This window comes from Triturus cristatus, chromosome 8, assembly GCF_964204655.1.
Source record: "Triturus cristatus chromosome 8, aTriCri1.1, whole genome shotgun sequence".
In the NCBI taxonomy this organism is placed as follows: Eukaryota; Metazoa; Chordata; class Amphibia; order Caudata; family Salamandridae; genus Triturus; species Triturus cristatus.
The window spans coordinates 621,625,936-621,650,002 of record NC_140591.1 but is presented as its reverse complement, the minus strand read 5'-3'; the positions used below and the strand labels follow the sequence as shown (position 1 = coordinate 621,650,002).

General features: G+C 42.4%; 1 long non-coding RNA gene across 2 annotated transcripts in view; it reads right to left on the bottom strand.

The window, feature by feature from the left end:
- Positions 1-15,940: 15,940 nt before the first annotated feature.
- The window catches only part of LOC146802496 (uncharacterized), a 74,034-nt gene continuing 65,907 nt past the window's right edge, over positions 15,941-24,067 (bottom strand). For both annotated transcript variants that reach the window (XR_014967398.1, XR_014967399.1), the window contains one exon: positions 15,941-16,340. This is a non-coding gene — a long non-coding RNA (uncharacterized LOC146802496). The remainder of the gene's footprint in view (positions 16,341-24,067) is intronic.

Sequence of the window (24,067 nt, the reverse complement as noted above, 5' to 3'; positions counted from 1 at the left end):
GTCCCCATCACAGATCAGAACAGCCTGAGTAGGTATTCTGACTAGGCCAGAATCCTCCTCAGTTCCCAGGGTTAACCCTACTACACCCTTTTGCTGGGAACCACCACTTACAGCTGGACTAGGGGGTACAGTTGCCTTAGGGGCAATGGTGGCTGGGGGCTTATCCTTTTTGGTGCACTCACTAAACCAATGTGAGTTGGACTTACAATAGTTGCACCATGGTTTCTTTTGGCCATCTTTCTTTTTATCCTTTTTGGGACCACCCTCCCCCTGAGACTTTTGGGGGCCTGGTGAAGACTTCTGGTCTTTTTGTTTCTGATCATTACCCTTCTGGTCTGCCTTTTTCTGATCACCGCCCTGGTTCTGGTTTTTCTGCTTAACTCTAGTCCTGACCCATCTATCTGCCTTCTTTCCCAATTTTTGTGGAGAAGTCAGATCAGAATCAATCAGGTGTTGATGCAGTAGCTGGTTTTGACAGTTGTTAAGGATTTGCTCTCTCATGATCAAATTATACAATCCTGTATAGTCCTTAACCTTACTTCCCACTAGCCAGCCTTCCAGAGCCTTAGTGGCACAATCTACAAAGTCAGTCCAATCCTGAGTCTGTGTCTTCTGGGTATCCCTGAACAACAACCTGTATTGTTCAGTGGTTAGGCCAAACCCATCAATCAGAGCACTCTTCAGGACAGTGTAATTGTCTGCATCCTCATCACTAACTGTGAGGAGCTTGTCTGTACCTTTCTCAGAGAAGGAGAGCCACAAGATAGCTGCCCGCTGACTTTGGGGTACCTGCTGTACTTTGCAAGCTCTCTCCAAAGCAGTTATCCATTTGTGGATGTCATCCCCACACTTGTAGGGAGGGACAATCTTGCTCAGGTTTCTATTATCATAGTGCCTGTCTCTATCCTTAGGGATATTGCTGCCACCAGTGGGTTCTGACCCACTTAACTTTTGCTCTCTAGCCAGAGCAAGCTTCTCTTTGGCAAGGGCAAGTTATTCCCTCTGAATCCTCAGATTAGCTTCCCTCATTCTGGCTTCATGCTCCTTTCTCTCAGGGGAAGTCATTCCCCTGTGAGAGGAAGCACTAGAGATGCTAGAGACATGGGAGTGGTTGGATTCCCTTGAAGGGGATCTGTCCCTCCTGCTTCTCTGGTTAAGCCCACTTGGGGGTCTGTATGGGGGGATCCCATGCAAACTCCCATGTAAGCTTAGGTTAGCCTGGCTAAGTCTTCGTACTTGGCCCTGGCTGTCTACCTCTTCATCTGAAGCCCCATCTGACTCCTCTGTGGTGGGTAGACCCTTATCTACAGCTATGGCACCATACTTGGCAGCTCTTTCAGCATCATAGGCCTCCAGAAGCTCCACTAGCTGTCTAAGGGTAGGGTTGGAACCCTGTTTTAATCTCCTGGAGGTACACAGTTGTCTCATCTCCTGGAAAGTGAATGCATCATATCTAGAGGGAATCTGTCTAGGATTCTCCTCTCCTGAGGGAGTATCAGTGTGATCTCCATTCAGGGACATGATTCTAGTGAGGGTGTGGTGTGTGCACCTACCTACACTAGTTGTATCTACTAAACCTCTCTAGTAGTTGTAGTCAGGGTGTGTTACTCCCTTCAACCTACAACCACTAAGTCCAGTAGGACTTAAGTATTATAATCTATGTTATATGTACCTAAACAATATCTGTGTGATCTTTCAATTTAGTATCTCAAGATTACAATGGTATTACAACAGCAAGCTCAGATCCCAACCGCTGCTCACCAATGTGAGAAGTTGGCCTGATGTATGATGTCACTAGTTCTAGTGTACACCTTATATCAGTCCAAACAACCCTTATGGTGATTGGTTGTAAAGTCAACCTTATAGACCAGCTATCCTAGTGGTAGCATGGACAAGAGCAGTCTTAGGCTAAACTCTGAATGGCATGTGAAGCCAGCTGTGATACCATATATAATCCCTTGAATACCAAATGAAAGGACACCACAACAGATATATATATAAAATAAAGTGTATTTATTCTAGTCAAACCCTCAGCACTCTTTATGAGATTAGAGGTAAGTACAACACAGTCTTATTTAAGCATACATTAAGTCACACAGGTAAGTAATACAGTTAGGCCCTAGGGGCCACGCAAACCATATACTAAGTAAGTGGTATAAGGACCACTGTCACGGAAATAGGATAGGCCTAGGCCTAGGGAATCGCTGGGGCTACACTACCCTAGCAACAGTTAGGAAGTGGGAGGCCCACGGGATTCAGGTGCAGAGTGGAAACACTCACGCGTAATGCGTATAGTCGATAGAAATAGTAGATGTTAGAAATTAACGGTTTAAGGACACTTCTGAAGCAGCTAGAGAGTCAAGACTCGGAAACTAGACCCTAGGATAGTCACTACCCTTGTGAGCACCGAAGTACCCAAGTTACCTAGCCCACGGGCTGCGGGTGCATAGGTGTGAACTTGCGTCAGGTTTCGTCGTGGACTTCTATGGATGCCTGAAGGAAAGTTGCTGACAGGCAGTCAGTGAAGAGTGTCCGGTGGATCCCAAGGCTGGGATCAAGAAGAGAGGATACCTGCAAGCAGAAGGGACAGAGTCAAGGTCACTAGCCAGTGACCACGTGGAACCAGGAAGGAACCAGGCGATGTCGTGAAGATTGCAGGTGAAGGTGAAGCTTGTCGCTGCAGCCACGAGGACCAGGGAACGTCGAGGACAACCAGGACCAGGAGGCGGGCTGTCCCACGAAGGCTCTTGCTGTCGGCGGCGTCGAAGTTGGACTAGGACTCACCAAGCCTTGGCAAGCGGAACCCACGAAGAACGGAGGACTTGCTTCTGGTGCAGACCAGGAAGGTCTGGGGTGCTTCTCTTTTGCAGAGAAGCGGGAGCCAGTCTGGAGGAGCCAAACCAGCGCTGAAGATTTCAGGGTGCGTCGTCTCAAAGGCCACTAGCCAGCGGGCAAGCAACCGGACAGACGCGGCAAGCAGGAAAATGCAGAAGGGCCCCACGCAGGACTCGTGGAGTGTGGGGGGCTGATCTTCGGTGCAGATGGTGCTTGGGGTTGGGGCTTCTCAATCCCCGGTGCACAACTTCGAGGGTGCCTCAGAAGCTGCGCTTGAAGATACTAGCCACTTTTCCCAGGTAGCCGGTCCCACGTCTCTCGTCGCCTCCATGGATCTCAGCTCGGCTGTGGATGTGGATCCGGGTCGGAGAAGTCTGGAAGTCAAGGCTCTGGTCGGGCTCTGCAGTCGGTCCCTCGTAGAACTTTAGCAAAGCAAAGGGTAGTCTCTTGATGGTGCCTGTTTGCACAGGGTAGCCACTCCTTGGCCACAAGGGAGATTCTTCAGTCTTCTTCTTTCGTCGAATGTCGAAGGTCCAGAGTTTCTGTTCAAGTTGCAGGTTCAGGATAATCTAATTTCCTGGGGCCCAGCTACCACTCTTATCCAAATCTTGGGGGCTGGGTTACCTGCTAGGTCACGCCTTATGGGTGGCACCTGGGAGGGGGGTGGTTACACCCCCTTCCCTTTGTCCAGTTTTGTGCCAGGACTGGGGCTGGAGTGCCCCAGCACCGGTTGGAATTGGACTATGCACGGGACACCTTGTGTGCCCCAGGCATGTCTCATTCTATTCATCCCTCCCTGCCCCAATACACTAAGGCCTGTCTGGGGCGGTGCTCGCACCTCCCAAGGCAGGAAACCTATTGTCCAAGCCTCCCTTGCCGGGATCACTCCCAGCAGCAGGAGGTCAGACTCGTGTCTGTGGCAGCAGCATCCATTTTGTGATGCTGGGGCTCTGGTTAACTTTAACCGGGTAAGTAGGTTACAACATGTCTTCTCCCTCTAGAAGGGAGGGATAATATCCTCATCCCCAGAAATGGGATGGGGGTATTATTCCAAAGTGTTAGACACCTTACACGACATGTTTTGATAAAGCCAAACCATAGTTACCATAACCGTTTAAGATTATAAGGCACTTTAAGAGTATATGGTAGGCTATATCATAGAACAGCTATAAGGACATGGTTCCGAAAGCTGCAGACAGGCTCAGCTCATGCTAGAGCACCATCTCACATGTTACCAAGCACTCTGCCTCCAGGATTGTTAAGGCCTGCCATAGGAGTGGCTGATAGGTACACATGTGTCTATATGTAAGTTAGGTATAGGAATACTACACCTAAGCAAGGGGTGATTACACGACCTTGCCCCAGCTGAGTGATCAGCCAGTTGTGTCATAATGGAAGGCCAGGCCAGGGGTGGCATAATACATGCTGCAGCCCCTGGTAGGCCTAGGGTACACCTATGCCCTGGGTACCTAGGGTACACTGTACAGGGGCCAATAAGGTGATCCTATCCAAATGGGTTATGCACCTAAAGTACATAGTATCAATTTAGAGAGAGAACAGCAGGGCTGTGGGTCTGATTAGCAGGCCCACAGCCACATCTAAGTCGAAAACCAGTAAAGCAAAAGCAAAAAGTGGGGGTGAACATAGAAAGCAGACCCTACTCTCCTACAGTGCAGTTTCCAGAGATCGTGGTCCTGGGTGCAGACTAAGTGCCAGATGTATAAAGCGTTTTTCCCGTTCGCAAACGGGCCAATTCTCAGAATTGACCCGTTTGCGAACGGGTAAAAGCCTTTTGGGATGTATCATCCCAAAAGCCATTAGCAAAATAGGGAATTGCAAAAATTGTGATTCCCAATTTTGCGAATGCATTTAAGGAATCGCAATTTGTGACTCCTTAAATGAAATGCAGTAATCCAAAATGATTTGCGACCTGCCTTTAAAGAATCGCAAATTACCACCAACTTCAAGTTGATGGTAATATGCGATTTCCATGAAAAATGCACTTTTTTACATTTTTCAAAGTGTCATGTGGCATACATACATGCCCTTACGGTATGTACGTGCGCCACATGTGCACACTTTGCTTTTAGGGGGTGCAACAGGGTGGCCTTTTGGCCCCCCTATCACCCTTGAATTTGTATTAGCAATTTGCGAGTACCTATTTGGTACTCGCAAATTGCGAATGTCTTCCCATTCATTCCTATGGGCCTAGAGGCCCATTGGAATGAATGGGAAGGCACTCCTTAATAACGAATTGCAATTTGCGATTCTCTATTAAGGAATATGTAGGATTCGCAATTTTTTGTGTGCAAATCCTACATACATTGAATTTTGCTTTTCTTAAATAGCGAATCGGTAAAATTCGCTATTTAAAAAACTCAAATGCAATTCTTGATACATTTGACCTTAAGTGTTTTGTTGGCCTGTCTCTTAGCTATGTTGGTCTAGCCAGCTAGTGGGACTGGTTCTGAGCATGTTAGAATGCAGGGCTGAATGGGTTTGTATGAGTGTGTGGTGAAGTGCATTGTCCTTCTGGGGTTATCTGTGCTACTTGTGGAAGATGAAGAAGCTAGAGAAAATGTGAGAGGTGGTTGCGTCTATGTCACCCTCATTGATTAGTAATGGGATGTTGATGTCGGATTTGTAGTGCCCAACATAACAGAATGTCTAAAACATGCTGATTGTTTAATATCCAAACTTAAGCAACAAGGATATCACATAAAATAGTGAAACATGTATCTAAAAGAACCCTATATACACCAAGGGAGACTTTCCTGGAAAAGAATGTCAAAGAAACCTTGACATGCTATGACAGGGTGACCATGTTTTGTTCTAACTGCAACCATTTCAAAAGGATCTTCAATTAGAATGGGCATATCCTTTCGCCTCTCAAAACACAAAATAGCCGTCCTCTCTTTCCATGCAAAAGACAAAGAAATTAAGGATTCATTGGTTCAAGCCTACACAGATCCAGGATCAAATGCCAAAAGAACATTGAGAGACATTTGGAAAAACCAACAAATGGACATCACAAATACGGAGAGTGTACAATGTGTGTTTAAATTATTGAAGGGATGGAGTTCAGCAACTCTGGGAAAAATATTATCCACATGGCATTTACACACAGTGCAAACGTAGAATGTGATATATGGCATTCTTTGCCCATGTGAGAAATTACATTCAGGCAAATGTTTAGGAAGTCTGAAACGCATTTATCAACTCAAATCACACATCAAGTGCAAACTACATAGAGCATCTTTGGTTGAGCACTTCACCGAATTTGGCCATTTGGAAAAATAAGTTAGGTGAACAGTGATGAATGTAGAGATAGCCAATCCCAGAGGAAGAGTCATGGGAAAGAGTATATGTTCTGAGAGTAAAAATTATTTTTCGGTGTGTGGTGCAAATCACTGCCACTCCTGCTGTAAGTACTTTCTTCTATGTTGCTAAAATAACTCGCTCTACTGTTATAAAGGTTCTGAGAAGTAAATCGCTTTAAAAGGAGAGGAAGGCAGACTAAAAAGATTATTCAGGCATGTTGGGGAACTCTTACCTCCCTTCTTCTTTTGGGTGTGATCAATCCTAATCTTTGGAGCAGTAATTTATCTGAAGTGGCTGTGTCAGTCCATGTATGACAGGAGACAATCAGAGGGTTTTTTTAAATCCTGTCACCAGCCGCGGTCGGTGCAGGTAACAGTGGTGGGGCATTGGGGAAGAGTAAGGACTCGAGGGACAATGCTGAGGGAAAATTAAATAAATCATTAATTTTCCCACGTCATCGTCCGGCAAAATCCCCCCCACCCAGCCCCACCCCCCACCACTGTTACCTCCATGGACCGCGGCTGCCTGTCACATATTTGTGCTGATTGGTCATTACTGTGCTGCACGAAGTCAGCAGTGACGGGCTTGTTTAAGCGCGTTACGGTAAAAGACACACAAGAAATGTTAATATCCTTATTTTGTTCATTAGAAAAACAGACACCATTTGCCAGTACTGAGGAGAACCCTGCAAACACATCAGGGTCAAAATGTGTCAACGGCTACTTCCAAAAAAGAGAAGAAGAAAATGTACTGTGGTTATTAATTGGACCACAAAACGAAGTGGCCAAATGCACACCTTATGGTACTAAACATTTTACTGGTTGCTCTTAGCAATTGTGGTGTGCAGACTTATTTTGTGCTCTGTCCCACGAATATGTAATATCCAAGAATATGTGTTGCATCCTCAGGCGCCAACTATAAATCGCACAGCCTTAGAACAAGAAACTTTTCTTCATCACAAGAATCCAATTTACATCCAGTACTCCATGTTTAATACATGTTTTTATTCCAACTTTCTTCCATGTTTAATCCATTCACTACAGTGGCAGCGTAATTCCACAATTTCAAATGCTACAGATGTGCCCATCCAGGCCATCACTGTAGCACCTAGGAATTCACAGTTCATACTGAGTAGCCTCAAACTTTCTCCATCCAATGCAAGAACTGGTAGGATTATCACAATATGCAAGGAAGACTAGACCAAGACAATCCCATTGTGTGGCTTGTGAAATATCAGGTTGTCAGCCTACTCTAATGACAACCCCCTGGACAAGAAGATGATACTGTTGAAGCACTGTACAGCTCAGACTGTTCTGACATATTGGCAAGTGACCAAAAAGTACCGACCAGCAATAAAAGGTGCCCTTCTACCTAGAACTACAGGAGCAGATCTGAATCCACAGAAACACCACAAGCAGCACAGGAATGGGGATTAAAGCACCACATACTATCTGTGTGGGGGATTTAATATCACCATGACCACACATCATCCATAGCTAGACATTAACATTGCACATTAACATTGCACACTATTTTGGTCCAGACGTGGTGTAGTGACTAATTAATGACAACACCAAGTATCATAAAACCCATATTCTATTATATGATCATCTTGTGTGATCTTTGGCCAATTACTTAATATCTCTGTGAGCCAGATCCCTAATCTTCCAAGATTTGAGAGCATTTTGAAGTAGGTTTAATACTAGTATTAGGTGTGTTTACGCAAACATGTTGTGTAACACTTTTCTGTGGCAAACCTAATCTCATGAAAATCAATTTTGTGGTACTCCTGCAACATACACAGCTATTCAAATAGCAATAGACTATGTAACATGTCTGTGTAGAGCACTGTGTAACCCCTATTAATATATTTAGTCATAAATGAGAACAATCAAAATATTTCTGATAGTTTTGGTAGCACATGAGGGTTTAACATGCTGGCTGACTGGCTGGGCCAGGACCTCCATTTCATATGGATGGTAGTGCACGGGCACATAAACCTCCTCTACACCTCCCCATCTACCCATGAATCATTCAATATGGGAGCAAGTAGTGCCCGAAGCCTATTGGCTACCATTATCACCGCCACTAGTAATTCTGTAAATGTGGTTTATTCATGTAAATATGGATACCCGTGTTCTCCTCTTTTGTACACCACATGCCATTACCTGATTCTATCTTATACTGTCCACACTATATAACTTTATTATATGTTCGATTGCATAAGATGCGGCAGTGGAAGCAGCTCATGATACTTCTCCTTGGGCTTTATGTTTATCGAAGCACCACTATCAAAGATGAAAGATCTTTAAGCAATGTTTGAATGTCTTTAGTGTTTTTCGTGTCCACTTCTCTTCATCTGGTGTTTTTCCTCACATGTGACCAGTCTTACAAGGGCCTGTCTTTTTGACCTAAACATTGACATCACACAACTATCACTGTCATTTTCATTTTCACTGGAAACTGAGGCTGAAGTTGTGCTATTACTCCTCATACATCAGTGTGGATTCTGCATTTCAACTGCGTCACTCGTGGCATGCACAAGCAGTTTGCTGGACAACAGCAAACTCTCTGCGAGAGCACTGTCAGTCTTAGAGTTACTTATCTCCTACTCATCACCAGTTGTAGCGTTCAACCTAGCCCGGGCACTCATGACTGTGCCGCACCGGAGGATAGTTCACACATCTTTATTCACCAGTGTGTAAATGCAAACTCAATATTCTAAAGCTGTCTTCCCTTCCCAACATTTGATCGTTCACATAATCAGTCTACAGGGTCCACCCAGAGCCAAAAGGGTTGCGCCACATCTAACTCACAAGACACTAATATATGGTTCACATGTTATCTGAGCATCCAGCTGCAGCAGTTGAAAATAGACAATTGGTTTTCCAGCCTGAAAGCTTTGATGCAGCAGGTCCTGCATGGTTCCTTACTGGCCCTAATCCTTTTAAATTTTTATATCGAAATGAGAGTCCTACTTAAGAATTTACAGTTCCTCTATCATCAATGCAAATGACACATAATCTATCATAAGATTTCCTCTTCCAGTAACATTCTATATCTTGCCCAAACATTACAAATGGTTCAGGACAGGATGACCTCTCAATGAAGCTCAATACCCTAAAGATCGGGTTTCCACTCATTTCGTCCTCACAGTCAATTTTATCAGAGAAATTCTTGATTGACGTATGCAAACGTCTGGACTGCAAACCTGCCATCATTGATAGAGCTAAATCCCTAGAAGTAATTCTTGATAAACGACTCAACCTGCAAACACAAATCAATGCAATGGCCAAAAGCACACACTTTCAAATGCAGCTTCTTTGGATGGCTTCAGTACCTTCTGCTGTCAAGAAATTACTACTGCATCTCTCTTCTGACCGGTCTTCCTACACCTTGTTTCCCTGAAGGTCGTATTAAATGCTGCAGCACACTTCATCTCGGGTAGTAAAAGATTTGACCAAATCTTACCAGTACTAAAATGGCTACCCATAGAAGCCAGCACATTTGACAAGAGGCTTACATCTCCTAGAACGTTTTGTACACATCTACTCCTGGTACATAGCAAAGAAGTGTAAAGTGTCTGGTGAGCTCAGATCATCACATTTTTAAAAAATGCTCCCACTAGAACCCATCATCTTTCAAAAAGCAATATAGAGTGGCACAATCGTTCTTATGGAATGCTACCAGAATTTAAAATCATCTCCTCCAATACATAAGAGCACCTTAACTCTGGTTACCATGAAGACTGAACTCAAACTTTTCTTCCAGAGACACTACACAGTCCGCCCCTCTTAATTTTTCTTTCAGGTGCCTGGTGCTTGACCTATTTTTGTGTTTAGCTCTCCCCCATTTTTTCTCTATTTCTTCCTTCCATCCATAGCTACTCTCTCTTTCCCACATACTTCAGCTGAATTCTTCCACTGTCTTCTTCCACACTCTTTCCCTTTTCCATCTTGTTATCCCTGATGAATTCTCACTGTAGATGTCTGGCATCCAATATATTCCCCTGTTTTCTGTCATACATGTTATTTTTATGTCTGGTGTTAGCTAAGGCTTTTTCTATTTAACAAGATTATACAAATAATATCTTACAAGGGCTTTCGGTCATTATTCTTCATCCATTTATCTGATTATTTGGCATTCATGTCTTCTTCCACCCAGTAAAGTATTCAGCATGGGGCAATTGGTCAGCCTACTTTAACAATTGACTAATTTCACTATGAGTGATGGCATAGTGCACTTAGGCAAGGAGCGCATGCAACAGTAGACCCCTGAATGAGACAGGTTACTTGAGTGATGGCATAGTGCACTTAGGCAAGGAGCGCATGCAACAGTAGACCCCTGAATGAGACAGGTTACTATGGCAATGTAGGGTTTTTGAGACCAAAATACATATTTGCTTTTCAACATTTATTTTATATTGGCTTGGGTTCAAGAGCCCTCCCATTAATAAAGATATATGAAAGCAATGACAATAAAAAACAAGCATTGGCAAAACCAAAATTCTGGAAGCTAATGTAAGATCAAATGACTTTGCCAATGCGTATTTTCCTATGGTGTGTTTCTGATCCTGGACCCACTTCTGATTTTACAACTGACTGTTTTGCTATAAATGTTGCCTTTTTATTCTTTATACACCCACCCTGTTTTCTTCTTGTGCTTTAATGTATTACTTGTATGCAATACTTTTGTTGTCCCTGCAGCGGTTAATGCATTTTGTGCAACTATGTTCTAACACCATGCTATAATTCATACCTTTTATGTATTGTTCTCATCTTTTGTAGGTATGTCATCGCTCACGAAAAGTGCTTTAATACCTTCAAACTATGTCCACACCATTTAAAATTTTATAAATAAATGAATAATAAATATATAAGGGTAGCACTCAAGTTCTCTTGGCCGGAGATAGGTTTAAAAAGAGTCATCCCCTTTAGCTGTAGTGTAAGGCCCCCTGAACGGCAAATGCCTTCCATAACATTATGCCCATGCATTCATTTTAATAAAGCATCACCATCACAAATGCTTAGCATGAGCACAACAGAGCATAGTGTGGCAGACGCAGTGATTCCTTTGGTCATGTCAGTGTCTCCAATGCCTTCTTCTTCAAACAAAAATTCTAAACATCCGCCCTTCAGAGGCTGTGTCACTGGACACCAACCCTAACCAGCACTAGCACTGGCAAAGTCAATATGTCAGGTTTACATTTTTAGATCTGACTAAAATATGAATAAAATACCTACAGCAGAGAAAAAACAAACCAAGAACTGATGCCTTTCTGTAAACAATTCATCTATGAGATAAACAAGGTAGTGTATGATGACTCAGTGTACTTTTGAGATAAAAAATAGCCATATAAAATAGTCCCTCAAATATTGAAATATGAGCCTCCATAGAAGGCCGTATGATACACCAAATAGCCAAAAGCATAAAGTTAGCGGGTAATTTGATGTATTTTATGTATATGTTAAAGAGTTGTTAACAATAGGTAAACATTCAGCTGTGCTGCTAAGCCAGATAACAATCGAATTAATGGGGTAATTAGAGTAGATCAGCTCAGGTGAGTATACAATAACGCTCAAATGTATAGATCTTTTAATACTAAATATTGTCAATGAAATCTTTAATACATTTGTTATAGTGTAAGCAATAAAACTAAAATGAGTTGAATGACTATAATTATAGTCAAGTGCAAAAAAGTAATTTACAAAAGTGCTTTAAATTTAAGCTTCAGGGTGTTAAAAAGTGCACCCAGGCCAACAATTCAAAGTTATAGAGTATTATGGTTGTGAAACTATGAAACTGATAGGTATTTGCAACCGAGCATTAAGCTCACAATTTTATCAAACCTGGAAATGTGCAACTGTGTACAAAAGGTAATTGATGAAGATGCTTGCATGTATGACCAGTCCAAAATGTATGCCTAGAATGGGAAAGCAGAAGGCATGGAATCTGTTTTATCACAAACTGAAGTGGTTTTGAATTGCATTGCCTAGTTGGATCAACAGATGAAGAGGAGTGGGATTTTAAGTGAATTGTGACCTAGTTTATTGTAACTGTTTTGCTTTTTCTATTCTTGAAATTGCAATAAATCAAAGCGGCGATGACATGCCATGCCCAATAGAGTCCAAGCTCCTTCCTGTACTATTTCCCAATCTTCCTGGCTTAGAATCACAAAGCTACCATGTAGGAGCAGTGCATTACAGCCAGGTCGCGTGGCAGAAAATGTCATAATTCAGGGCAGCATGGCTCTGGTTCAGTTGGTCTCCGGCCTTATAGGAGGGGCTGTCAGAGTATACATCCCCTCACTGTGCTTAGTATTCCTCACTCAACACTCCCACAACACTAGGAGATAGGACAGGAATGCACCGTAATGCATAAATATGGTGCATTCCTGCACTTTCACTTTGGCGTAGTGCAGCGCAGCAAGATTTGTTGCTGCACTGCCCTATGCCAAACTACCATGAATGAGGGCCCTGGTTTGTGGGAATCAAAAATAAGATGCAATGCACAAGGCTGGAATTGTGATTTTATTGTGTGTAGTTTTTGAGTCTTCATCTATAGGGTGCATAAATGTTGTGAAATCTCCTTACTTGATTTTTAGGTTTCGGCCTGACGTAAGCAGCGCATGCGCTGAACTCGTCATACGAGGCTTCTTGGAATCTATACGATTCCAGAAGCCTCGTCCCACCTCCGCCTTCAGCTTTCATTCGTGCGCGTTGTTTGGCGTCACGAATTATGCCAAAGGCAGTGCAATGATTGCACTGAAGGTATGTCAATCCTTCCTTGTTGCCACCCTGTCTCCTTTTAGGCACACCGACCGGGATTGGATATTTTACCCGCGGCGTTACACTATTGCCTTTATTTACTGGGGAAGCACTATTTGTGTCCCCTTCCGTCTGCCTATCTCAGAGACACGTTGCTTAAATGTTGCTGTCTACCAGAATACCAATCTCTCGCCCCATTTCCCCCTTCTTGCAATCTCGCCTCTTTTCCTTTCAGTTCCTGTCACGCTGTAATGTCGTCTATCCCCCTTCCCTCCACATCAGTCCCACAAACGGTAATTTTATTAACGTGTGGTATGCATTTTGTTTTTATTTAACGATCCATGCTCACTGAGGCATTTCCTGTTGCTGACCAGACCGAGAGTTGGTTGCCATGTCAATGATGTGGCTACAAATGTACATGGCGCTAGTGCACATAAAGGTACCATTGTGGGGCTTGTTTGTGTTTACTCCCGAGCCGCGTCATTTGACGTAAACCCCAGCCAAGGCACACTTGTGCTCAGTGAAAGAATAGCCACCCCCCATCTCCTCCCCCATCCATTAAGCAACCCTGCGCATCCCTTTTTTGGCCTCGCTGTGCTTTCACTTCTGCTCTTTTCTTTTAGAGCTGCTTCCCTGGGGCAGTGACACAGATGTGCCTCGGAGACAGAGGCGTGGTTTCATCTTCAGAGCCTGTCTCTCTCTATCTACCTCTCTCTACTACTCACTCTCTACTACTCACTCGCTACTACTCACATTCTACTACTCATTCTCTATTACTCTCTACCACTCACTCTACTATTCACTCTCTACTACTCTCTACTACCCTCTACTACTCACTCTTTACAACTCACTCTCTACTGCTCTCTACTACTCACTCTCTACTACTCACTTTCTACTACTCACTTTCTACTACTCACTCTCTACTACTCTCTACTACTCACTCTCTACTACTCACTCTCTACTACTCACTCTCTACTACTCTCTACTACTCACTCTCTACTACTCACTCTCTACTACTCACTACTACTCACTCTCTACTACTCACTCTCTACTACTCACTCTCTACTACTCTCTACTCTCTACTACTCACTCTCTACTTCTCTCTCTCTACTACTCACTCTCCTACTCACTGTCTCCTACTCACTCTCTTCTACTCTCTACTACTCACTCTCTACTACTCTCTGCTCTCTACTCTCTACTACTCACTCTCTTTCGCTCTTTACTTTTAGAGCTGCTGCCCTGGGGCAGTGACACAGGTGTCCCTCGGAGACAGAGGCGTGATTTCATCTTCAGAGCCTGTCTCTCTCTATCTACCTCTCTCTACTACTCACTCTCTACTACTCACTCTCTACTACTCTCTACTACTCACTCTACTATTCACTCTCTACTACTCTCTACTACTCACTCTCTACTACTCACTCTCTACTGCTCTCTACTACTCACTCTCTACTACTCACTTTCTACTACTCACTCTCTACTACTCACTCTCTACTACTCACTCTCTACTACTCTCTACTCTCTACTACTCACTCTCTACCACTCTACTCTCTACTACTCTCTCTCTACTACTCACTCTCTACTACTCACTCCCTTCTACTCTTACTACTCACTCTCTACTACTTACTCTCTACTACTCTCTACTATATCACTCTCTACTACTCTCTCTCTAATACTTTCTACTACTCACTCTCTACTACTCTCTACTACTCTCTCTCTACTACTCACTCTCTACTACTCTCCACTACTCTCTACTACTCTCTCTCTCTCTACTATTCACTCTCTACTACTCTCTACTACTCTCTACTCACTCTCTACTACTCACTCTACTACTCTCTACTCCTCACTCTCTACTGCTCTCTACTACTCTCTACTACTCTCTATCTACTACTCACTCTCTAATACTCTCTACTACTCTCTGCTACTCACTCTCTACTACTCTCTACCACTCACTCTCTACTACTCTCTACTACTCACTCTCTACTACTCTCTACTACTCACTCTCTACTACTCTCTACTACTCACTCACTACTACTCCCTCTCTACTACTCTCTACTACTCACTCTCTACTACTCTCTCTACTACTCTCTACTACTCTCTACTACTCACTCTCTACTACTCTCTACTCTCTACTACTCACTCTCTACTACTCTCTACTCTCTACTACTCTCTACTCTCTACTCTCTACTACTCACTCTCTACTACTCTCTACTCTCTACTACTCTCTATTCTATAATCTCTACTACTCACTCTCTACTACTCTTTATTTTCTACTCTCTACTACTCACTCTCTACTACTCTCTCTCTACTACTCTCTACTACTCTCTCTCTACTTCTCACTCTCTACTACTCACTCTCTACTACTCACTCTCACTCTCTACTACTCACTCTCTACTACTCTCCTCTACTCACTCTCTACTACTTACTGTCTACTGCTCTCTACTACTCTCTACTATTCACTCTCTACTACTCACTCTCTACTACTCTCTACCTCTCACTCTCTACTACTCTCTACTACTCACTCTCTACTACTCTCTACTACTCACTACCTCTATCACTCTCGATTACGCTCTACTACTCACTCTCTACTACTCTCTCTCTACTCTCTAATCTCTACTACTCACTCTCTACTATTCGCTCTCTACTACTCTCTACTACTCTCTACTTCTCACTCTCCACTACTCACTCTCTACTACTCTCTACTACTCACTCTCCACTACTCTCTACTACTCTCTCTACTACTCTCTACTACTCACTCTATACTCTACTACTCACTCTCTACTACTCACTACCTCTATCTCTACTACTCTCTACCTTTACCTCTCTACGGGCACACACACATATATATATATATATATATATATATATATTCCAACCAAATCCGACTTCACATGAAAATCAGACACCGACACTGGAGATGCTTTCTGCCATCCGGCTTGGATATTTATTCTTCACGTAACGCGTTTCGGGACAACTCCCTTGATCACACAATTACATGCGAACAAATCAGTTTCTTTTAAAACCAAATGCAGAGACACATGATTAGTTACTCACTAGACATGGTAAACAGACTACTATATGTTTTTTTCAACCATCTTCGTGAAAAGTTATCTTGACATAGTGCCAATAATCTCTTTACATCATTAGTTACAATTCACTCTTAGTCACAAATGGATTAGATTTAAAAAGATACATATTGTCTCATCTATTTACAATTTAATCGAATCATCCATATAGACACAATTTGAATACAGAGAAAATTTGACACTATTTAGAATACTTTAAATCATTATTTCATTAACATGTAGTCCTTGTCATTCCATGTAATAAATTATATACAATACATCGTCAGATAATCTTTGTCCATATTTCATATTTTTTGTATAAGACAACCCACGGTGATTATTTCATTTCAAACCGCTGTTGATAGAAAAGAGGAAAAGGAGAAAATCAAAAGACATTAAATACTGTCTGTTTATAAAACATATTCTTCCAAAGATGGTACTTGGATCTTATTTTAAAATGATAAAGTGCTAGTGCTTGATTCAGTAACAATGCTATAATAAAGTGCAAGTGCCTCATTATGTGCAAAAACCGCAATCTTATCACAATAAAGTGCTAGTGCAATACAGTAAATCCTTTAAGTACTTTTTATCGAAGTCATATCAATAACTAAAAGCTCTCCTTATGACGATGTATTTACAAATAAAAAAACATATAGGAGGAACAATCATTTGTGACATAATGTCAGTTAAAATAACAGAGAAAATTAAAACCAAAACCAATTGATAGCGGTACCTCTATTTCAAATGTACATGTAAGTCTTCTTCAACATTCATACCGTGAGGGCTCTTCGTATTAAACATGAGTATATATTTTGACTCCAATTTTCTTAGTTTGCTTTCTCTGTCGCCCCCTCTTTGGTCTTTGGGAACTTGGTCAATGGCAAAGTACAATCATTTTGGACTCCAGGCGAGGTGGTTTCATTTAGGTGTACGCGCCAGGCAGGTGACTTGGAAGATTTGTCCTGTAGTCCCGCCACCCACTGTCCGCCTAAGGAGCACAGCACTGCTTTTTTACATGTATCCTTTCGAGAGTACGGAAGGAACGCAACTGAAACCGTGAGTGTATCGGTTCCCAAAAACACCTGAGGTTAGGGTGGGCTTTAGTAAGCCTATACCGCCCTGGTGCATCTCTGGTTAGGTCCTGATGAAAGCTTGGTAAATTAGACACATTAAGCTGAAACATGTCGACCACGATGACCACTACTGGATGTTCCTGACTCATTAATAGTCAAGAGTATACATCCGCCACTGTTTTTAACGGTCTAAGCCCCATCCTAATTAAATTGATTGTTGGATGGATCTTGACATTTTAACCATTTATTTTCACTTTCACTTACACTGATTCTGACGAACTTTTTTAGTCTTTCTCTGTTGCTCCGCCTTAAACATAGCGTCGTAGCACACTGGTGGTACACAAGGTACTTCCAGCAGAACCCCATGATGAAGCATGTCATCAACTATGTTGATGAGTGAGGGTTCACTAATCACTTCAGATTGACTTACATTTATAGTTTGTACTATTCAGACTTATACGTTCTGTTTTCATTACACTCTTTTGTTGTTTTCATACAATGGCAAAGTACACCAATTCACTCGTGTTTCCCTTGTGGACTTCATTTATGTGACGAGCAACTACATAGTTTTTATCATTATTGCTTATTGCCCTAAGATGCTGTAGTATACGTACATGAACCATGTGGATAGTACTGCCTACATACATCTTAGGACACGAGCACTTCAAAACGTAAACAACAAAGTCACTTTTACAATTAAGAGGTTTTCTTAGTTTCCAGGGACTGTTCAAAAGAGGGAATATTATTTGTTGCGTATTTTTGCCATGCCTGCAAGCTTTACACTTAAAACATTTATGGAAACCAGGGCTAACTTTAAGCCAACCACCTCCTTTTTTGGTTTCCATATTCGTTTTGAACAAATCATCTCTCATTGATTTGGCACGGTTGAAAGTCACCAAAGGAAATCTAGAAATTTTCCCTTGAAGAATGGGGTCCTGTCTGACAAGGTGCCAATGCTTACTCAGGCTGTCTCTCACTCTAGCCTGGTATGCACTGAAACCTGTAATCATGCGGATTTGACTCTCAGTCTGCTTCCTCTTTTGTTCCACTTTTTTACCATCTGGTTTTAATAATGCACTTCTTTCCATATTTTGTACTTTCAATTTTGCCTGATTTAATGTGTCCATCCTGTAACCTCTCTGTAGGAATCTATGAGTTAAGGCTCCCTATATATATATATATATATATATATATATATAGAGAGAGAGAGAGAGAGAGATATACATACATATATATATATATATATTTATATACTTATATATATGTATGCATATATATGCATATGCATTTATATATGTAAGTGTATATATATACATACATGCATATATAAACATATATATACATCTGCATATCTATATAAATACAAATATAAATGCATGCATACATATGCATGTTATGTACAAGAAAGTTTGAAAAACACTAATAAAACCAAAGCTAAAAAGCCACCTAATTACAAACAGAATTGCTTTAACTTAAACGAGGGCGAGACCTATTGCATTTTCAATGCTTGTTTGATGTGCAATGGAGTCCTTTGTTTTTTAAGTGCAGGGTCCAGTGTTTTTCTTAGGAGCCCGAAGCCAGCACTATGTAATGCCAGGTTGCCAAACACCTAGGCTTGCAAGTCTTTTTTGTATAAAAACATTTTACTGCATTTCGCTACAGCAACAGATGTCCAGGGACCTTCATTAATACGTGTTGTTGTCTCATTTAATAAGTCAATTATCCATAATCCCAATATCTACTTGAATTGTTTGGGACAAATACTGGCGTCATACACAACTCTGTCAGCCCTCATCACCAGGCCATGTTGTTACACTAGATTTCAAATGTTGGTACTACATGTCTATACCAGAGAATTGCCAAGTTCTGCTCTACCACTCCTATCCTAAATTCCAAAGTAGTTTGGAGTATTTTGGTGAAAGTCATCTCTCGTTAGTCCCAGTACAATGATCTTTCCTTCCGTTGGGACCGATAAACACATTCCCTGTAAAACTTTATACACAGATTTCCAGGCTGCCGCTAAAAGGGGAAAATATCATATTGTGTAATATAAGTACCCCGCATGATACAGCCGCGTAGGCACATGTTGGCCTATGCCCTAACGATCTTGTATAGGAGGGAGTGCATAAAATAAACTCTTTCTACTATCTTATACTGCACTAAATAAAAAGTTATCTTATTGCTGCCTCCCTAGGATACATGTTCCTCCTCCCAATATGTATCATCTATGGGTCCCATCTCGACCAAACGTTGACTCCTGTCCTTTGGGTCATGATTCATCGGTGTCCTATAGATTTAGGAGAAAGCTTTAGTTTTAAACACAGCAAGGAAGAGTGTATATTCCAGAGGTTTCTCATCAGATACATCTCCTGTGAGTGCTGTGTCTTCCTGCATATGTGTCTAAAGCATAGGTATCATTATTTATCTCTGACAAGTTCAATTCCTTCTGCAGTTGTTCAAAATACATTGGCCTCTTTTCATCCCAAAAATCTCCAAATGCAGAGATTCCTGTTCTGTTCCATATTCTTAAGTCCATTAACATTTCTGGGTAGGGCATTAGAGAACTGCACAATAAGGCTTTTTTAGTAAGCCTCCCCTTGCATTTCATTGATTTCTTAGACTGCCACTACAACTGAAGCAGTGTGGCTCATTCTGTTTTGATGTTCACTCCTATGTCCCATTCATTGTACCATGGTACTCTGCATCTCCAAGAGCCTCCCTGTTGATATTCAACAAAAGCTCCTAGAGGGTACAGAAGCCAATAGAAAATTCTGGTGCCAGTTAATGTTATTTCTTAATCATACCTTCCGCTCTGTAGGGTGCTCAAAGATATAGGCAGAACAACTCTATCCTAGAAAATCATTTGTAAATCGACTCCATATTCTTAGATTAATCTTCTATTATTCCAAATGGGTAGTTTGAAGGACATGTGTTCATATAGGCAGAGTTATCATTTTATAAAGAATGGCCCTAGAATAGATAGTGGAAGCGTTCTCCAGTGCTCAACATCTGACTTGAATTGGTTCAGAGTTTTGCTCAGGTTCTTCTCCAGAAATCTAGTTATGCTATCCATGACAAACACTACTGGATATCTAAAGCCCCGCGGGATCTACCCAAATGGGCATCTCATAGTACTTTTTGGGGACAAAGCCGCCAACAAAAAATACAGCAGGATTGACTTATCCCAATTAATTTGGAAGACCAAATATCTATCAAAGATCTGAGTTATTTACAGCAGTCTCAGGATGGTGTTGTCCAGATAAATTACATAAAGCAATATATTGTGTTGCAAAGAGTGAGATGTGACTGTGCCACTTTGCATTACAGCAGTGACCCCTCACCTATGCCTTCTGCTTGCGAGAGCCTGAGGATTAGCCAAGAAAGATATTTATGTCTAAACACCCAACCTACAGATTTCGTCCTTTGAGAAATCCTGATGGCTCTGGAGAAGGTCAATAGACCTTTGCAACTGTTCTAGAACAGAGCTGGAACGAAGACATAAACTTTGCATACATCATCAATGGTTAGATTATTGTTCAGTTAATGATGAAAGGTTGATGAAGTTTCCAACACCTTTATTTATCTTAAAAGACTAGTATTGATTTTCTCATCTTTATTCAGATTAGTTGTTTTACAGAAATATCAATAAAAAGATGACATCAGGACCCTGCTAGACAACGGAGAAACATCGGCCCTCATCCTTCTGGACCTGTCAGCCGCCTTCGACACGGTCTGCCACCGCACACTACGAACACGCCTCCACGACGCCGGGATCCAAGAGAAGGCCCTGGACTGGACCACCTCCTTCCTCTCCAGCAGAACACAGAGCGTCCACCTTCCCCCCTTCCGCTCCGAAGCCACTGAGATCATCTGCAGCGTACTCATGGGCTTATCCCTCAGCCCAACGCTGTTCAACATCTACATGGCACCACTCGCCCACGTCGCCCGACTGCACGACCTCATCATCATCTCCTATGCCGAGGACACCCAGCTGATCCTCTCCCTCACCAAAGACCCCCTCACCGCTAAAACCAACCTCCACGAAGGAATGAAGGCCGCCGCAAAATGGATGAGGAACAGCCGACTGAAGCTGAACTCGGACAAGACGGAGGTCCTCATCCTCGGATCCACCCCTTCGGCCTGGGACGACTCCTGGTGGCCAACCGCACTGGGAACAGCCCCAACACCCACCGACCACGCACGCAACCTAGGGGTCATCCTCGACTCCACCCTCTCCAAAACTAAGCAGGTGAACGCCATCTCTTCCTCTTGTTTCAACACCCTCTGCATGCTCCGCAGGATCTACAAGTGGATCCCCACCGAAACGAGAAGAACGGTCACCCAGACCCTCGTCAGCAGCAGATTGGACTACGGAAACGCCCTCTACGCAGGAGCCTTGGCCAAACTCCTGAGACGGCTCTGCACGCCTGATCCTCGACATCCCTCGCCGCAGCCACATCACACCCCACCTGAGAGACCTGCACTGGCTCCCCGTCAATAAGAGGATAACCTTCAAGCTCCTCAACCACGCACAGAAGGCACTCCACAACACTGGACCAGCGTACCTCAACAGAAGACTCAGCTTCTACACCCCCACCCGCCATCTCCGCTCCGCCGACCTCGCCCTCGCCACAGTCCCCCACATCCGAAGAGCGACCTCAGGCGGCAGATCGTTCTCCCACCTCGCCGCCAAGACCTGGAACGCCCTCCCCATCCACCTACAGCACACCCAAGACCTGCTGACCTTCAGAGGCCTCCTCAAGACCTGGCTTTTCGAGAAGTAGCAGCATTCCCCACCCCCCAGCACCTTGAGACCCTCACGGGTAAGTAGTGCGCTTTACAAATGTTATGATTGATTGATTGATTGATTGATTGATTGGTGACAGGGTAAATCAATACAGAGTGTTCCATAAAGGAAATTGTCACTAAACTAGCTAAGGAGTCTCATATACCCTAAATAGAGCCCATGAAGAGTTCTTTTCAGAAAAGAGCAAGATTTAGACTATAAGAAAAACTACCCATAAATAGTTGTTCTGGAAACGCAGCCGAGTTCCCCACAGCTGCAGTGCAACCGTCAATAATAGAATGATCTTTGCAGTAGCCTTGCTCAGGGAAGAGTCTCTGGATAAAGAAAGAATAAGTCACCTTTAGCGGTAGCTGTCGGTAACAGAAGCAAAGGACCAACTCTCTGGTAGAAGAAGCAGGGAAAGGGGATCGGGGTCTGCGTCTGAGAGAGTCTTCTTCTGCACTAACTAGCTAGGAACACTCATTAATAAGAACTCACACAATGACGTATCAAAACTTGTTAGAGGTTAGCTCTTCCGTCATATGGAAACTGCTCATACGATGGTGTTGTCAACTTCAGATGCTTTTTCTCTCGATTCCCATGGTAAACATTTACGCCGACATTGTGTAAAACATTGTTTCAGGACTTTGTTAAATGGAGGAAAGTTCTCATGAGAACCTTCTTACCTAATCTAAAAGATGCTCTCTATGTCCATTATGAATACAAAGCAAGTCGGATAAGATAAGGCAAACTAGCAATAATATTCTGTGAGGCATTCATAAAATATATAAATATAATTATTTATTCAAGCAGTCATAGCGGCTCATTGTATTAGAGCGGATAATCTAATATAGTATGATGAAGCTAAAGAAACATGGATTTGAAGTCAGCACATTCTTAAGCAGTTGTTGGTGCTAGGCAAAATGTTCGAAATAAACATGTATTAAGCTATGAGCAAGAGTAAAAAAAAAAGCCTTTTAGGCCTAACTAAAGAGGCACATTTAAGAATGATAGCCTGGTGCAAATAAAATTCTTTTATATTAATTTGCATACGATTAAGTTACACATTTTCTCTACATGTGATTACTCTATTAATTATTTACGATATTAATAATACGTTTGAGTATGTTTCTTTCACCTTATAAAACAGGCACATTTTTCTACAGGTCATTTTCTATGTGAAAACATTTCTACAGCAGTTTAAACCTATTCTGAGGTGCATTTCTACCATGGTCTATAAGTCGAGTAATCATTTTTAAAATAATTTTCTCCATGCCTGATGCAATATTCTATTGGCTCCTCCAAGAAAGAAAATAGCAGTGGAGATGGGTCAACCGAGATATATACCATACTGCAACGGGAAAGTATCTGACTGCAGCCAATTCACCCATTAACCTAGCCACGGGTCACCGACATAACAGACTGACCCAAGCCAGAAATGTATAGCTGATTACCATCTTCAACAACATAGCTAAAATAATTGATCATTCTTTAGAGACCAAGGACAGGACCACCATTGGCTCCACCGTCTTACAGGCATACTTCATTACAAAATGTATAGTCCTCAGATTTAGTATAGATGGCCTCTGAGTCATGAAATCAGATGGGTCTGGGTGAATCAAGCTGTGAAAACCCTGTATACTCTATTGGGAACACCCTTGCTGATACCTTAGAATTTACATTCATTAGCAACATTGGCTTATAAATAGGCCCACTGATCCTTCTATTTGTCAAGCTTAGGTAATGCCGTAATAGTTGCTGCTCTGAGGTCTATAGAGAGTGTCCCTTTTCTATTCGCCTCCCAATACATAGTTAATAAATGTCCTGCTATCTTAGTGATGAGTCTTTTGGACAGTTAATGTGGCAACCCGTTTGGCCCTGCACCTAACCACTCTGGAGCTGTGTTATTGCTTCTGCTATCTTCTCCTCTGATAAATCACTATTGAGCCCACTCATACCTCATCATGTTAATGTCAGCATCGGCAGTTCCTCCAGAAACTCCTCTATATCATTCTCATTAACTTCTGGTCTGTATTTATAAAAGGACTTATAGTACGTGGCAGAGTTCTGTGCTATCTCCCCCTTAGTTATTACTAGTCTACCAACCTGGCTTCTCAGCTCCCTTACCCATCATGCTTCACTCTCCTTCTCACTGAGTCTCACAAAGGGCTTCCCTGACTTAATCCATACCTCTTATAAGCACTGTTGTATGCTAATATATTG